The sequence below is a fragment of the Aotus nancymaae genome, unplaced genomic scaffold (genome assembly GCF_030222135.1).
Source record: "Aotus nancymaae isolate 86718 unplaced genomic scaffold, 86718_ANA_hifiasm-v0.15.2.pri h1tg000049l, whole genome shotgun sequence".
In the NCBI taxonomy this organism is placed as follows: Eukaryota; Metazoa; Chordata; class Mammalia; order Primates; family Aotidae; genus Aotus; species Aotus nancymaae.
This window is the reverse complement of record NW_026988463.1, coordinates 9,118,034-9,125,958: the sequence shown is the minus strand read 5'-3', so window position 1 is coordinate 9,125,958 and position 7,925 is coordinate 9,118,034. Positions and strand designations below refer to the sequence as shown.

The window sequence follows — 7,925 nt, the reverse complement described above, 5'->3', positions numbered from 1 at the left end:
ACCGTGAGATGAGCAGTTCTGTCCTCTTGGAAATGAGTCCTGGGGACTCGACTCTAGAGGAGCCTGTTGGTAGTAGAGATCCGAGCAGTGAAGCATTTTATTTTATTTTATTTTATTTCATTTCATTTTATTTTATTGTTAGGGAAATGCAATTCTTTATTAAAACTCGTTTGTGTTTGCAACCATTCAACAGAAGGGGTAAAACAAAAACAATTCATGTCATCCTTCCCCCACCCCCACCCCCAGCTTCTGGGGCTTAAGTGTACCAGGTTTCCACTTAACCCCTGACTGGCTCTGGTTCCAGGACCTGAAAAGCCTTCATAATCTAGTAACTGGGTCCCGGGCATCCTCATAAAACCGCTGAGTCCCTGCCTTGCTGGCAGCTTCGGGAGATCGCAGGGTCCCAGACTCGCTGGTAGCCTCAAGGGACTGCTGGGTCCCGGCCTCTCGCACCTCCACCGGAGAACCCTATGTCCCGACCTCCCGGACCTCCACCGAACGCTGGGTCCCGGCCTCCCGGAATTCTATTGAAGACCGCTGGGTCTCGGCCTTCTGAGGGGTACATCCTGGGCGAGGACCTTTCCTGAGCCTTTCGCCTGGAGCTGGCGGTGATAGCCAAGTTCACGATCATCTTGATTCTGTCCTGGTAAGCAGGCCTCCCAAATATCAAGATCTCAGCCTCGCCGTTGGGGTCCGGGTGATTGACGTGAATCAGGATTTGGGACAGACCCTGGACGTGCGGGATGCGCTCTCCGCCCCTGCTGAAGATCTTTTCCACCAGCCAAACCTCAAGGCGAACTACCTTCAGATTCTTCAGAAACTCAGAGTGGAACCAGGAGAACGGCTTGGGGAGCTGACCGAGCACCTCGAATGACATTGCTTTTGACATTGCTTTTGGCTGCATCAGTTGCACGAGCGTCGGAAACCGTCTGGGAGTGTCCACACTGCAGCCGGCCCTGCGGGAGACGAGAGCACAACTGCAAACCGAAAGGACCAGCTCGAGGTAGGCGACTTTTTTTTTTTTTTTCATGTTCTTTAGAAAAAAAATTTATTGTTGCAGCTAAAAGGCAAACCCATCATGAATATGGCAAGTTGGAAAACTGTACAGTCAGTTCTGTGAGGTCACAGAAGACCCTGAGACATCCCCCCCATATCCACACACACCTGAAAAGGTATTATACCAAAACACCTCGCTTTTTTTTGTTTTATTTTTGTACAAATGGTTTATTCCACAGCCATTTTAAAAAATAATGACCTGATGAGTAAATATTGGCTTAAGGTATATAGCAGAGCAGGTCGCTACCTCTCTAACATACTCGGAACAAGGTGGAGAGCCCCAGCTGCTCTCCAGGATAAGGTTAACCAGCACGTCCATTTTGAAATGCTGCTATATATACACACCCAAACTACTACGTACGTATACAGGACTTAAAAACAACAAGCCCAGCTCAGAATGCTTACAGCCTGGCACCTGAGCCTTATCCACACCTCACCACAGCTCTGCGGGCTGACGCCTCAAATGTTCCCATCACAGAATTTCTCTGTACTGGCTTCTACCACGAGAAAGGCAAAATGTGAAAATGCTGGCAAGAGAGTAGCTCGGGAGCTACAGCTGCCGTGTTTTTCTTGTTAAAAAGCCACTTAATGCGGAGGTCTTAAGTTCCTCTGGTGTTTAAGAGGAAATGTCTGGTGTTTAAGCCACCTGGTCTGTGGCCGTACAAACTAAGACAGCTGAATTCTGAAAGAGATAACATCTGAGCCGACACCTGAAAGATAAATATGCATGAGCCAGTTAAAAGAGAGAGAAGACTACTATACTTCCATCAGAATTGCTACAATTAAAAAGACTAACAATGCCAAGTGTTGGCAAAGATGGGGAGCAACTAGAACTCCCAGACGCAGTTGGTGGGAGTCTAAATTGGCACCAGCACTTGGGAAACCTGTTTATAAATTTCTTACAAGGTGAAACAGACACCTATCCCACCACCTGGCAACTCTACTCTTGGCTTATATCCTACAAAGTCACCCACGTACTAAGATGTGCACACTTTACACCCACTACATGTATGATATACCTCGATTAAAAGTTTTTTTTTTTTTAAAAAAAAAAGAGAGGTGTTGACCGGGCATGGTGGCTCACGTCTGTAATCCCAGCACCCAGAGAGGCTGAGGCAGGTGGACCATGTGAGGTCAGGAGTTCAAGACCAGCCTGGCCAACATGGTAAAACCTTGTCTCTACTAAAAAAAAAAAAAAAGTATTTGGGCATGGTGGTGCACACCTGTGATCCCAGCTACTTGGGAGGCTAAAGCAGGAGAATTGCTTGAACCTGGGAGGCAGAGGTTGCAGTGAGCTGAGATCACACCACTGCACTCCAGCCTGGGTGATAGAGCTAGACTTCATCTCAATTAAAAAGAGAGAGAGTAGGTGTTTTTGTCTGGGACATATTCTTTACATTTCCCTTTTTCTTTTTTGAGACAGAGTCTCTGTGTCACTCAGGCTGGAGTGCAGTGGCCTGATCTCGGCTCACTACAGCCTCCACCTCCTTGGTTCAAGTGATTCCCGTGCCTCAGCCTCCCAAGTAGCTGGGATTACAGGGGTGCATCACCACACTTGGTTAATTTTTGTATTTTTAGTTTAGAAACAGGGTTTCACCATGTTGCCCAGGCTGGTCTCAAACCCCTAACCTCAGGTGATCCACCCACCTCAGCCTCCCAAAGTGCTGGGATTACAGGCATGATCCACCATACCCAGGACTTTCTCTAAGTTTTTAATCAAGAAATTCCAACAAGTCAGCTTCCAACCTGAGAGCAGCCAACCAGAAAGGGCCCATTGAGACACTCACTTAGAGACTTCATCCATCAACGTGCACAAGGAAATAATGAGATTTAGGGTCAGTGGCTTGAAAAGAAAAATGCTGAAAACAGCAACAGCAGATGGATGGGATAGTCAGAGAGGGGACCTGAGTGACTCTTACTCTATGAGTAACTCTGTGAGTGACTCTTATACCATCCAAGAAAGGTGCTAGTTCCAAGGTAAAGAGAGGGAGAGGATGGAAGAGAAGATGCCCCTGTGCAGGAAGGTGTGGGAAGCTCAGTGGAAAGCTAATGAATGTCTCTCTCAACCCATTATACCAGGGCCCTTTACACGGCACATAAAAATCCAACCAGCGTCTCCCTGACAGACTCTTTCTGCTCAGCCGGCTTGTCTCTTCATAACTTTAAAGTGGCAGAGCAGCGTTTTTAATTAACAAGCCGTGTCTCCATCCCACCGTACATTTATTTAACTGCTCAACGAGACAACCAGGTACCTTCCAGGAAGGAGAAGAATTTTAAGAGGGCGTGAAGGAGGGCACAGGGGAGCCACTTAAGGGTGTCAGATGAGCAGGTGCAGGCTTGTTAGTCGCTGTGAATGCATAAACCTCTGAAATTAATTTCACTGATGGTTCATTTTTTATTAATGTTTTCCTAGCCATAAAAAAGGAACACTCTATTCCCCTGAATTCCAGGTGACAAAGACACATTCTTGGGAAGAGGATAGATTCAAACACTATACTACGGCCAACCCTCCTCTCTGCCTTCCCCCATCCATCCTCTGCTTATGGCTTTGGCATTTTGCTCTCCAAGCCTCTCACTGTAAATCTCGTTATCATTTCCTTGTGCACATGAATGGATGAAGTCTGCAAGAGATTGTCTTTTTGTTGTTGTTATTTAGTTTTCATTTGATAATTATAAACTTAATTCAACTCTACAATCCAGCTAGGCATGGAAGGGAACAAGAAAAACATGGAACCCAAAGGGAACTGTAGGCAGAGCAAAAAGATTGTAGGATACTGTGAGCAAATGGGGTGGAGGGTGCTCTCCTGAGCTACAGAAGGAATGGTCTGGTGGTGAAGATAAAACACTAGTCAAACTTACTAGAGTTGTCCACAGTCGGCAGTGGTGATCTTCTTGCTGGTCTTGCCATTTCTGGACCCAAAGCATTCCATGGCCTCTGCAATATTCATGCCTTCTTTCACCTTACCAAAGACCTCATGCTTGCCATCCAGCCACTCAGTCTTGCGCATGAAAAACTGGGAACCATTCGTGTTGGGTCCAGCATTTGCCATGGACAAGATGCTAGGACCTGTATGCTTATGATTCCAAAAACACAGGTAGAAGAAGAGACACGAGATGGGAAGCGTGGTCAATACAGGATGTGCCTGTATTGTCAATGGGCTACTCTCTGAGAGACAGAGCGCCCCGCCCGGAAGACCGGGGAGCAGAGTAGTTACCCAGCAACTCCTGTCAGTCACTGATGGAGGATGCTCCCTGAGGGCAGGACCAGTGTTGACCCCTCTGTTATTAATAGTTTGCTAGGGCTGACATAACAAAATACTGCAAACTGAGTGGCAGGTGTACATAACAGTCATACGCGATTCATCGTGTCACACAGTCCTGCAGAATGCAAGTCCAAGAGGCTGAGAATCTGCCTTGTGCCCCTCTCTCAGGCTCTGGTCACTTGCTGGCCCCCACTGCTCAACAGCGTATAGATGCGTCACCCCCATCTCTGCCTTCATCTTCATGGGGTGTTCTCCCTGCCTATGTATGTATGTCTCTGTGTCCAAATTTCCCTTTGATTTTGAGATGGAGTCTCACTTTTGTCACCCAGGCTGGAGTGCAGTGGCGCAAACTTGGCTCACTGTAACATCTGCCTTCTGGGTTCAAGTGATCCTCCTGCCTTAGACTCCTGAGTAGCTGGAATTACAGGCATCTACCACCATACCTGGGTAATTTTTGTATTTTTAGTAGAGACCACACACAAATTTCCCATTTTTATAAGGACACTGGGGTGGGGGGCCAGGAGCAGTGGCTCACGTCTGTAATCCTAGAACTTTGGAAGTCCGAGGCGGGAGGATCACTTAAGCCAGAAGTTCGAGATCCCCTCTCTACAAAAAAACAAGCAAATAAAAAAGCTAGACATTGTAGGACATACCTGTGGTTCTAGCTACTTAGGAGACTGAGGTGAGAATACTGCTTTTGCCCAGGAATTCAAGGCTGCAGTGAGCTGAGATTGCACCACAGCACTCCAGCTTGAGCAACAGAATGAGAACCTGCCTCTAAAAAATAAAAAAATAAGACCCTGCCTCTAAACGAGACCTTGCCTCTAAAAACCAATCAATAAGACATTAGTCAAATTGGATGGGGAGTTACCCTAATGACATCATCTTAACTTGGTCATCTGCAAAGACCCTATTCCCTAATAAGGTCAAATTCACAAGTACTGGGATTAGGACTTCCACATTTCTTTTTTTTTTTTGAGACAGAGCCTCCCTATGTTGCCCAGGCTGGAGTGCAGTGGCATGATTTCGGCTCTCTTGCAACCTCCACCTTCTGGGTTCAAGCGATTTTCCTGCCTCAGCCTCCTGAGTAGCTGGGACTACAGGCGCACACCACCACGCCCAGCTAATTTTTGTATTTTCAGTAGAGACAGGGTTTCACCTTATTGACCAGGCTGGTCTTGAACTCCTGACCTCAAGTGATCCACCCACCTTGGCCTCCCTAAGTGCTGGGATTACAGGTGTGAGCCGGGGTGCCCGGCCAGGACTTCCACATTTGTGTGGGATAACAATTCAACTCAGAATGCCTCCCTCCGTAGCATTTCCAGGAAGGAAAGCCCAGTGCAGAGCAGCACGGGCTCCCAGGTGGAAGATCCTGGGATGAGTCCAGGGGGACTCAGACAGCTCAGCAACGGCATCTGCTGTGGTCTCTAAGCCCACAGGTGTGTGAGTATAGTCTCCTGGCTATCCTTCCAATGCAATGCAAATTGGGTTAAGGCTGAAAAGGCCATCATCCCTCAAGCATGACTAAAAGATTAAGAGTTGTATCTCAAAACCAAAAGCCAAGCGTGCATTTGGGCCACCGCTCTGGCCAGCTCCACTGCCAAGAAGTTATCAGTGCAGATGAACTGCCTATTGACGGGAAGTGCCTCTTAATGGCCCTTCGAATCATTTCATTAAAAGTTGCTGTGATGTCTCCAGCTGAATCAAGTCATGCTGGGAAGGCCATTAGGTTAATCAAAATACGAGGACAGCTCACCATCTACTCTTAATTAACAAATTAGATCCCACTGCCAACTCAGCAAAACGGAGAGCTGGACAGCGACCCTTGGGGCAGTCGGAATGCTCAGAGCACCCTTCCATCACTGACTGCCAATCAATCAGAGCCTCCTGGAGAACCTCGGCCAGGGGCAACAGGATTTTCCTCACTGGAAGTGAATTGGAAGGGCTCCAAGATGGCTCTTTTACCAGCAAAATATCTGCCATGCTCCCATGCATGTCTGTCTCCCATGCTAAAATGCAAGCTCCATAGGGTGACAGGTTGCTTCTGTTTGCCCAGGACTGAGAAGCTGCCTGGGACACTGGACCCTTCCTGCTGAAGCCAGAATGGTGCCAGGCAAACCAGGATGGTCACCACCACTCTTGCTTCATGACAGCAGGGACTTGGTCTGCTTGGATTGTGTTTTTTCCCTAGGGCTAAAACAATGCCTAGCACACAGTGGACATCAAAGAATATTACCAATATAAAAATATGAATGAGTGCATGAATTTCTTTCTTTCTTTTTTTGAGACGAAGTCTCTCTGCCACTTAGGCTGCAGAGCAGTGGCATGATCTCCACTCACTGCAACCTCCACCCCTGGGTTCAAGCATTTCTTGAGCCTCAGCCTCCCAAGTAGCTGGGACTACAGGTGAGCTCCACCACACTCGACTAATCTTTGTATTTTTAGTAGAGATGGGGTTTCGCCATGTCAGCCAGGCTGGTTTCAAACTCCTGACTTCAAGTGATCCTCAGCCTTGGCCTCCCAAACTGTTGGGTTGACAGGCGTGAGCCACCACACCCAGTCTTTTTTTTTTTTTTTTTTTTTTGGAAACAGAGTCACTCTTGTAGCCCAGACTGAAGTGGCGCCATCATGGCTCACTGCAGCTTCAACCTCCCAGTCTCAAGTGATCCTCCCACCCCAGCCTCCTGAGTAGCTAGAACCACAGGCGCGCACCACCACATTCAGCTAATTTTTTTTGTAATTTTTGTAGTCTCACTATGTTGTCCAGGCTGGTATCAAATTCCTGGGCTCAAGTGATGCTCCCACCTCAGCCTCCAAAGTGTCAGGATAAAAGGCATGGGCCACCACACCCCACCATGAATAAATGAGTCGATCTGCCCTCTGTCTAATCCCACGAGGTAACCAATTCAAACAGCCTGGAGTATATTCTTCCATGTTTTTCCTTATGCCCACAAAAACACACACAAATAAGCATACAATACACATAATATGGAGCCTCTTTCCACCCCTGACAAAAAAGGAATCATGACACAGACACGATTTAGCAATTTACTTTTTCACTTACCCCTGGGCAGTACATCTCTTTCCAGATCTCTACACACAGATCTACCCAATTCTTTTTCATGGTTCATGATGTTCCATAACACTGCATGTGCCATAATTTATTCCATTATTTACCTATTGATAAAGTTGTGTTTCCAAGTTTTTCCAGGGCAAACAACACACATATCTTCACACCGTCTTGGCTCACCGCAAGCCTTGCCGCCCAGGCTCAAGCAATTCTTCTGCCTCATCCTCCCGAGAAACCAAGACTATAGGCTCCTGCCACCATACCTGGCTAACTTTTGTATTTATGGTAGAGACAGGGTTTCACCATGTTGGCCAGGCTGGTCTCGAACTCCTGATCTCAGGTAATCTCCCGGCCTCGACATCCCAAATTGCTGGGATTAGAGGCATGAGCCACCACAAGGTAGACTAATCCCAACTGTCTATTTTAAAGAGAGCAGGGATCCGAGCTGGAATGGCAGGATGGGTGGTTTGGCAGGAAGGACGGTTACAGGTGGGTCAGAGCAGGAAGCCAAGGGTGACCTAGGTCAAAGAAGGTGA

At 47.4% G+C, this 7,925-nt stretch overlaps 1 pseudogene; it reads right to left on the bottom strand.

The window, feature by feature from the left end:
• Positions 1 to 318: 318 nt before the first annotated feature.
• On the bottom strand, positions 319 to 4,106 carry LOC105714349 (KH domain-containing protein 3-like; annotated as a pseudogene).
• Positions 4,107 to 7,925: the final 3,819 nt, after the last annotated feature.